This window comes from Ceratosolen solmsi, unplaced genomic scaffold, assembly GCF_000503995.2.
Source record: "Ceratosolen solmsi marchali unplaced genomic scaffold, CerSol_1.0 scaffold11, whole genome shotgun sequence".
In the NCBI taxonomy this organism is placed as follows: Eukaryota; Metazoa; Arthropoda; class Insecta; order Hymenoptera; family Agaonidae; genus Ceratosolen; species Ceratosolen solmsi.
This window is the reverse complement of record NW_011948416.1, coordinates 4,476,394-4,486,801: the sequence shown is the minus strand read 5'-3', so window position 1 is coordinate 4,486,801 and position 10,408 is coordinate 4,476,394. Positions and strand designations below refer to the sequence as shown.

General features: G+C 42.3%; 1 protein-coding gene across 1 annotated transcript in view; it reads left to right on the top strand.

Annotated features, from left to right (window-relative positions):
* LOC105359207 (protein dead ringer-like) overlaps positions 1-10,408 on the top strand; it is a 98,419-nt gene that overhangs the window by 72,937 nt on the left and 15,074 nt on the right. The window lies entirely within an intron of this gene.

Below are 10,408 nucleotides of genomic sequence, written 5' to 3'. Positions count from 1 at the left end.
GTCGTCGGGTCGCGCGCATCCGATCGCGAGGCGCTAAGATCACCGGTGGAAAATAGCGGCCGTGGCTGCTGCTTAATTTAATTTTACGATCGGATCGCCTCGCAGGCCATCGTAAATCAGCGCGGGCGAGACATCGGGCGACCGCCTCGCAACAGCGGCCCACACGAAATTGTATTGTTAGTCGCGCGCGCGCTCGGCCGGGCTTTTATATAACGAGATCGGCTTGCTCGGGCCGCTTCCTGGAGCCGTTACGCAGTGGAGGAATTCCCAATCGAGGACGGCGATTCGTCGTAATATGTAAATTCGGCGTTGGTATGGGCCGACGAGGCTCGCGTGTTTCGTAACCATCGTGGCGGTCTTGCAGCATCGATTACGGGATTTGTGATTATGCGCTTTCCATCTACTATTTTGAATTCGGAAAAAAGCTGAATTATCGCCACCGATGTGAATTGATAATAATAAACAAATGTTTAATTGCCCACAGTTGTAAGATCTTTCTTTTTTTTTTTTTTTTTTTTTTTTTTTTTTTCAAAATTCCAGGAAGGAGAATAGTGAGAATACTTTTGAGCCGCAGTCTCGGGCGAGCGCTGCCACTCTCTCGTAAAAATTGTAATTTTATCGATTACGTATACCATTGCGTATATTGTTGAAAGTTAAATTGGATTGGCGCAATTATAAAAATAGCGTAGAAATAGTTTGGTACAAATTGCCAATAATTTATGTGGACATTAATATTATTCGGCTTCCGATTTCTCTATGTCGATACGTTACTTTTATCCCCTCAAAGAAAAACAAAACAAAACAAAACAAAACAAAACAAAACAAAAAACAAAACAAAACAAAAAACAAAACAAGAAAAAGAAAAAGAAAAAGAAAAAAAAAGAATATTTGCCCAATTGAATAATAACACATCTCGTTGATTTTACCGTTATTTCTTTTTTCATTATATATTAATTAATTTATTTTTTTTTCATCAATTATTTTCTCTTTTTTTTTTTTTTGTTTTTTTGTTGGTTTTAGTTTTATTTCTTTGGATTTTTTTGCTTTTTTGCTTTTTTGCTTTTTTGCTTTTTTGCTTTTTTACTTTTTTGCTTTTTTGCTTTTTATAAATGTTGGTATATTGAATGTTGAATTCTTACGCTACACTGTCGTAATCGGTTTGTTTGGCCAAAGGAGAGGGACTTTGGTTGAGCGATCCCAGTCGTTGGAAAGTCTGGGGTTGCATCGATAAGCTGAAGCTTCCGATCGATGAGGAGTTTCACTTTCCTCGAAGGCAAAGTACAGTCCGTTGATAATAAAGATAGGTAGCTTTTGTCGCTTTCCCTTCTCGAGCCTTTACGACATAATGATTACTACGTTTGTCGAAGGGCAGCGATAGGATAGGGGAGTGATGCCCGAACGGCTTGGGCACTCCCGATCGACACTCGTGCGCAGTGTCTCTTTCCATCCCATTAGGAATGCTCGGGCAGCAATATCCCGACAAACAACCACCCGCGATCCGCAAAATCTGATAACGAGCATCATGGACTTTTTTTTTTTTGTTTTTTTTTTTTTTTTTTGCAAATTAACGTGCTCTTTGTAATTTATATCTTCTCGTAGAAAGTGTCCAGGCGCCTGAATTTTAAGGATACTTTAAAATTAAATATTTATTTTATTTTTACTGCTCACGATACGTGCGTACATCCAAATACACAGTTATTAATAATAGTTTATTTAATACTTGACAGGAGTTTCGCTTTGCTAATGCATAATAAATTTATAACAAATAATGTTGGTTACGCGTGTGAAAAACGAATATCCTCGATATACATAGTCTGAGCTCGTAATAATTAACCGGCGGTGTTGTGTCATTCGGCAATATAAATATTCCTTCGCAGTTCATAAATTACAGCACTCAATGCGCTTCTATCTAATATTATTTTTTACGATCGGAGCGAAAATTATCGCGCGCTCGTTCGCGAGCCTCCAAATTACAATCGACTTTGTATTTGAGTAATTCACCGAGTGAAACACTTTTTCGCCAACATAACTGGCGGTTTTCTCGGCAAGTATCATAAAGGCATACGCATCTTGAAATAGACCGCGCCGAGGAGTAATTCGAAATATAAATTCGCATTCATCATATCTCGGCGAGACTCGCTGGCATTACATATTCGAATGCATCTTATTATGAAATCGCTATGATGTGTCGGGGCGGTGACGTTGTCGCGTCGTAAGTTAAGCTTTGACGGCCGAGCTCCGAGGGGCGGAGGATTCTGAGTCTTTGCCCGACTATTGCTGCTGCTGTTGTTGCTGCTGCTGCTGCTGCTACTACTGTTGCTTCTCTCTCTCTCCCTCTCTCTCCCCCCCCTCTCTCTCTCTATCTCTCTCTCTCTCTCTCTCTCTCTCTCTCTCTCCCTCTATCTATCTATCTATCTATCTATCTATCTTTCTCTTTCTCACTCTCTTTCCCCTTGCTCTCGCGATATCGGGAGCAATGATTCATGGCCTGGTTACACTGGATTTTCCATACCTGTCGCGCTCTCGCGCGTGCGTAATGGACCATAAAATCAGCGCGTAACTTGCCCCGGACCTCCGCGAATGCTTCGTTTCGCGAATTATCCTTGTATTTGCGGCGCGTTTCTTTTATCCTTGGCTTTAGCTCCTCTTTCCTCTTTTGCCTCTCTCTCTCTCTCTCTCTCTCTCTTCGAGTCTCTCGTCTTGGGTAAGAACGCTTGGAGGAAACAGGAGGAGACTCCTGTCCCACGTGATTAATGCCATTGACTTTTTCTCACCGCCGCGACAAATTTTGATAGCCATTTTGCAATAACTGCAGCCTTTCTAAGCTTTTTTTATCTCTTATCTCGGGTATCGATTATTTCGTCTCTCTCGCATACTCGCGTGATCCACGGAACTTTCGAATTCAAATCCGTCGTTTCTGTTCTTTTCCAACGCTTTCATTGTTTACGGCTCGTTACAATTCATAAGCACTCGCTACTTTTGGCCCGTCCGTCGATTGGGCCTGGTGCCCCATTGCATCCAAGCCGGGCCGTATCAGTCGATCGATTTTTGTTTGTTTGTTGATTTTTATTTTAGGCTAGGTTTATCGGAGAGAGCGAATCCGCGAAAGCGTATAAAAGCATAGAGCGAGTCACAGCTGCCGGGGCGTCGTCACGTGGCCGCCAGATTTGCCAGGAGCGCAGAGCCGAGGACGATTTATTTTTACAATGGCGGTGGTATTCGAGGGCTCGCGCATCGAGCCTCGGCATGGGGCACGCGAAGCTGTGGCCTTAATTAATAATCGACGTCGTGCTTTATTAATGCGACGGTTGAGGGAGTAGTAGCGGCTCGACGCCATCCTCTCCCCCGATGTCAGGACGCGTCGCGCGACGCCCGTGATTTATTTGAATGTCGATTCGCTGATTCATCCTACCTGTCATGAATTATGAAGTCCGCGTGATTGATGAAACAATGTGCATTATTCGCTGATCGAGCAACTAAAAATGGATTCGTCTTTGAATCCGAGATTTCGTACTTCCGAGATGAACGCGCCAGTGTCTGCGAAGATGAGGTGATTGGAAATTTCCTGTAATCGCAATTATGATTTTTGATCATTATTGCAATGAGATTTAAAATTAAATATGTCATTGGCGCAGGAGAAACGATGATGGCTTTTTTTTTTATCTATATTCATTTTTTTTTTTTTTTTTTTTTTTTTTTTTTTTTTTTTTGTTCATTAAGCCGGCAATCGTATTTCTACTATCGTATCGGAAAATACGTGTGATTTTCCATTGCTTGATTAATATCTATGCAGCCGCTTGTCCAAGCTGTGTGGAACTTTTGCGAATTATTGCGAGTTGAATCAACGAATATACTCTCTAAAAAGGGGATATAAATGATGTTTTATAAAAAAAAAATAGTTGATTGCTGTATTGTATGTCGATTAAGCGTCGATTAAGCGTCGATTGAAATTGACAGGATAATTCGTGCATTGTACAAATTGCAATAATTGCTTATATACTTGAATAATTGGAATTTCTTTTATGCACTTGAATGTTTATTGCGGTTCGTTTGAGTATAATTAATTGATGAAATAAATATTTCGTTCGATTTTTATTCTTATTCTTCCTCTTCGTCTTCTTCCTCGTATTATTTTATTATGTATTTTGCTGTTCAATTGGAAGAAGATGAAAATTCGATTCACATCGGATGCGGGGAGTTTAATCCTATAATTTCACGTACAAAATAAGGAAATAATTGTAGAGTAACGAGTTGCTTATTACATTATCTAGTTATTATACGTGCGGTCTGCGATACGCGCATTTATTATAATATCTTGTATAGTTGCCGGTAATTACCTCGGCCTAAGTGAATTATTAATTTATATGATATCATGTTTTGTTATATAAAAAAAAATTATTTTCTACAAGTCAAGAAAATTTCTACGACAAAAAATAAATTGAATAACGAATCACGTATTGCAGTTATATACAGTCATAAAATTTATTTTTCTTTCTGCAGAAAATAAGTGATTTGTTACGTTATCTCGAAACCCGTGACGAAAGATTTCCTATTGTTTTTTAAATGAAAATTTATTGTCTAATAAATCTGCTAACAAACTATACTTTTTGAGACAAGGTAAGGAATATTTTTGCTATTCAAACCAAAAGTGTAAATTGGCATCATAAAAACATATACGTGTCAACCGCGTCAAATATTAAACGATTTTTTTCTCTTCATAGTAGAGGAAAATAGTCGTGATGACATGAGTTCATAGTGTTTTTATCCAAACAAATTTATTATCTTGAAGCGCTTAAATTTTTTGAGCCGAATGTGCAATAAAATGGAATTTCATTCTACAAGCATTTAAAATTTTAATTTACATTGCATGAAAGATGCATATGACAGATAAAGAGGTAAATTCGATATTCTATATTTCCGAATAATGAATTTACCCATGCTAATTGTTTTTTTTTTTTTTTTATATTTATTTTTAATTTGCTCTCTCTCTCTCTCTCTCTCTCTCTCTCTCTTATTTTGAATAAATGTCCGGCTGCACAATAAAGTACGACGGCAATTCATAATTGGACGTTCGAGCATCCACGCGTTCACCTACACTCGCATAACCAAGTACTTTCTATTCATCAATTACTTTGTATTATCTTGAACTTGGCTAAGCACATATTCATCCTTTGCATCATCCTGTAAGCAATATCTTACAAATATTATCCCGTATGGTTAGAGCATTCGTGCAGTAATTCGCATTGCACGCGATATTGCATTCCAGCATTTCTAATACACAATTATAAAACAATAAATCTTATTCCTAGTTGTTTTAAATAAACGATGTCTACATGGTCGGGCGAATAATTTATTTAAAATTCAATTTATTCGAGATCGTAAATCACGTAAGGCGCGCTTACGGCTAATTTATTATGTGTGGAATAAGACATAATTTTCTGAAAACGAAAAAACCGGGTGCTAGCGTAACAAAGTGTAAGCAGTTCGTTAATCAAAGATAAAAGTGAAAACGTAAGAGGCACATTAGTTACGATAAAAACAAAAACAAAAAAACAAAACAAAACAAAATAAACAAAGAACAAGAAAAACGAAAGAAAGAAAAAAAGATGTCTAACAGATTAAAAATAATGGAGACGGACAGGGAATGGTAGGTGGGAAGTCGCATAAGGATGAAATGAGACAGAACCACGTGACAGAATTTCGTAGAACCGGGCCAACGCTTATTTATAACGAAAAAAATAGAGGAGCGCGAACAGGCGAGAGATATAAAATGCGATAAAGCGAGAAAGAAGAAAGTAGCGAGTTCACAGCCTATAGGCGCGCTTTTATTCAGAGCTGAGCACGGCGAGAGACGAACGGGAAAGGGGGATTGGAAGATCGTGTTTGAGCGAGCGGCGCGACGGGGTAGAGTGGGGGGAGGAGGTACGAGCACCGAGGCAGACGCCGAATCGTGAAAGTCCTCCCCGTCGGCTTTAATTAATGACCCGCCGAGCTTGATCTCTCGCTACAAAGCCGCGTTTGCACTTCCTTCCTCCGGCCTCCACGTCAGTCGCCTTCTCTCATCTCGACTCGCAACAAGACAATCGACTTCCTTCCGAGAAGATAAGCCCTCTTTACGAAATATTTTACGCGAATGCTCCAATAAAACCGTGTAGCACAGGCCCGACGCGCCCCCTTTTCATAAAGAGCTGCGACCCCCGGTGGATCGTCCCTCTTTCCTTTCCCCTGCGACTCGCCGATCGCCGGTTTAGCGTCCCGGGATGCTGCCGGCGTTGGTACTCGCGATGCTGGATAGGCGAACTGCTCGCGTGGGCTGTGTGTGCGTGCGTGTGTGGGCGAGTGACCGAGAGGGGGTGGGAAGGTGGGGGGGGGAGGCTATTTATTCGCGCATAACGGATTATCAAGGGTAGCGAATAAAACATCGCGTCGTCTTAAAATAGAGGCGGGCGCAGCGTCGGTGGTCGCCCTGAATTATTTTGATTATTTGGACTATTAATCTGCGGCCCCCGCTCGAGCCGCGCTCTACCGGGGTGCGATTCTCCCCTCCTCCCAGCCAACTTCTTTCACGTTCTTGCGTCCCTCCTCCCAGCCAATTTCTATCTCGTTCTTGCGTCCCTCCTATCCCCCCTCCCCCCACCCCCTACCCACCCTACCCCGTCCCACCACCCCCTGCCTACGCGACTCGCTTAAACCCGCTACCCCTGCACTGCTGACACAGACATCCGTCCCTCTATCACACTACCACAACTATCGCCGTCACAACTACTTACCACTCCCACTCCCGTGGGCTTGGGATCGAAAATAAATCTCGACCTGGGGAGAGCGCGATCGGTGGATCACCAATTTTTTGCTCCGCTTTTTTATTTTGAGCGATGTCGTTTTTTCCCTCCCGTGTCGTCTGTTTAGATTTCGTCGTTTCGGCGCTACGAGATTGATTGTTTGCGAGTGGCAATTATTATTATTTTCCGGCAATTTGCCGGCTTTATAATTAAAGGGTAGAGACGCGAAAATGCCTCGCCTCTTTGTCAGCGATTGGAATTATAATATATACATCTCTCTCAATTACAATGCGCGCGGAGATAAATCTTCTAATGTGGGAAAACGGTAATTTATCGTTGGTATTTGACGTCTGTTTTATTTAGTGGATTTTTTAATTACCTTGTATACTTTATGTATCTTGTATACGGCAATGAACAACATTTTATCGTTAATAATGAAGGAGACGAGAGAGTGGTGAGGGTTCGAGAAGTTTTTTCTTCTAACTTTTCACGCGATGTTTTCGTTAAGCGGCTAAGTTATATCCACATTCCTTCGTCCATGCGTCTATTAATATATATATATATATATATATATATATATATATCGTTATATTAAATTTCGATTGTCTTTAAACGATTGTACTTTTTGCGCAAGACCGTTTGTTTTAATAAATTGTACCTTACAGTTGCGGATAAAGTTGCGTGTTTGGAGAGCTTAAAAATAAATAGGCAAACGATACGACTTATCGTACGTTAAGTTTCAGACAAATATCGAAGCGTCGCTACGTCTTGCGCACGCAATTGAATATCCGAGCCAAGCGGCAAAGTTCACGGAGCTTAGAGCTAAAACAAGGCTTGCGCGACATGACAAAAAGGCCCAAGACCGCGTGGCTGATGACGAGATGAGATTGAAAGAAAACCAATGCGATTTTATAAGGAGGGAGAGAGCGCGCGTACGTACGCACAAAATAGTTATCTAAAATTGTATGACTGACGGACAGCTGGCCGTCATTAAAACCCCATTAGCGCGGCTCCCCTCCGCCCTCGTCACATACAGTCCCCTGCCCCGTCGTCGTCATCCCGGCCGTTACAGCCGCCGCCGCCGCCACCACCAACTCCTCTTTATCTCTATCTCTGTACGTGTCTCATCTCTTCGTCCCTCGCCGGCCCCTCCTTGCCGCCCGCCGATTCTCCTCTGGCGTACTCTGCCTTCTCTTCCACCGCTGGTTCTCCCTTTTCTTCGTGCTTTCTTTCCCCCCCCCCCGCCATATACTACCCCTACCTTCCCCACACTAACCTACGATCCCCACCACAGCATGCACCCACCTCCGCCAACACTACCACTATGCCTTATAAACATGAGAAAGCCTGTTCTAACAATATCCAGCCACCCACGTTATTATCGATGTTGTGCCGGGCGCGGCAAAATCTCAGGATCGTCCGAGACGCGGGCAAGCGAGCATACAGTCGCGTCTGGCAATCGCTTATAATTATTTGCGAGCGTTACGTTCTCGTGGCTCGTCTGGCCAAACTTCTTCTCAATCTTTTTTCCGCTTTTCGTTTGTTTTTCTCTCGTTTTCCCTCTTTGTTTATAAAGCTCTTTGCTGACCTCGGACGTTTTCCCTCTTTGTTTATAAAGCTCTTTGCTGCTGCTGCTGCTGCTGCTGCTGCTGCTGCTGCTGCTGCTGATACTGATGCTGCTGATGCTGCTGATGCTGCTGATGCTGCTGTTGCTGCTGTTGACCCGATAAATTCGCGTGATTAATCGTCGCTGTGTACTTTGTTTATCGAGGATTAATAATCGTTTTTTCCCTGATTTCCTATTAGTCTGCGCAATTATTTGTCGAGGCGCGTAGGCGATACAAATAATTAAGGCGATCGTTCTCGTCTCGAAAAAGTTGCTGCACCGACTCGGATCGTATCAGCCGTTATTGGTTGGAGGCGCGAGTATTCGGAACCAAACAAACGATTCCATTGACAATGTAGTCAAAGTGACACCGTCGATATATCAAATCGTTTCGTCCCTTTATTATTAAAAACCGTTTATCAAATTATTTATCATGATCGATAACGCACGTCCAGGCGTACTCGCTAATCCAGCGAGCGACCCACCATCAACTTCCCCTTGACGCCATCTGATAAACGATTCGCTAATGCTTTTGACCGTCGTGGGCGATTGCACGCGCGTCCTAAGGACACGACGTCTCAATCGCAAATACGATTGCATTGCAATAAACGATCTCGCCAACTACATTGTCAATTAAGTTTGTAATAATGAGCGAGCCGCGCGCTTGGAATCGCCTAAATCCGCGTGTGCGGTCCGCGCGGCGTACAACGACACGAGTGAGGCTCACGCAATCGTCTCGACGGGATAATAATAATAATAATATCGAGCCGCACGGACGGTGCTTTTGCGATAAATTTGTATCTGCCAAGCGAATGGCCTCTCGGGCATTAATAATCAGCCAATACCGTTAAAAGGCTCCTCGGCGATCGACGATCGGCGCTCGGTGATACGCAGACGTGTCGCCCGTCTAATCTTTTTCATCTAAATCGATCGAACCGATGCCTAAACGATCCTCGATTCCCAGTCGTCGAGAGCGCTCTGTCTCTTACCTATTCTTCGCCAGTCTTGCATCCTCTAAATATCGGCTACCGACTATTAAGAGGGAAAGCGACAATTTCATTATTACAAGCATTAAACTCTTGGCCTCGACTAATTATCCGTATTTTTATGATTTATTCGATAATCTTGTGATCTTATCGGCAGTCATCGGCAGTCATTATCAATATCTTGATACTTTGAAGTGCCTTAACGATTGTCGTTTCGGCTTGGATTACATTTCATTGTAATCCTTAAATCTAAAGATTTATTTTCCTACTGCTTAAGCGTTCGATACAAGTCATTCGTTAAAAATCGCTAAAAATTCGACGGCTCAGGCCGCTAAAAAAAAATATTGACTGAACAATCGATTATTAATTAATTAACCCCAAATGACGCGTAATCAATAGACAATCTTATAATATCTTATTACGAAACGAAGAGAACCAATACTTTGTCAAAGCATAAAAGCTGAAGAATAAGAAAACAACATTTACATAATGATAGTATCGCTCGTTTATTAACGATCTTCCTACAATTTGATATCCCTTCAATATTTTATCCAAATATAATTGGAATAAAATGTCGATTACTTCATCCATATGCCTTGCCGCGCGCGCGTATTATATACGATCGCGGCCTCTCTTTCTGTCCCATAACGATTGACTATTATGGATCTTCGTATATTGTGATTAAAAACTCATAGAGTCGAAGACGAGCAGTGATTTATCATATGGATACACGTAATATTATACCAATCGAATCCTTCCCGGCCGTTCCTCAATTTCATACAAGAAATCCATCAAGAGATTTTTTGTCCGAGTAGTAGACGAAGCAGCTCCGATGCTGTACGCCCGATAGATCCTTGTCCTTTATTCCAACTGTCCTCCTTTATTCTTCATCGGCGTCGCTCGCCATCTCCCGTCCCTTTGTCCACGATCGATCGATAGATTGGTTGCTTGGAGGTACTCGCCGAGGAAAGGTTGCGACAGTTGCGCTGCATCGCAACTCGGGACCTTAGGACGTGGGAACTCCGCGGGGGGGGGGG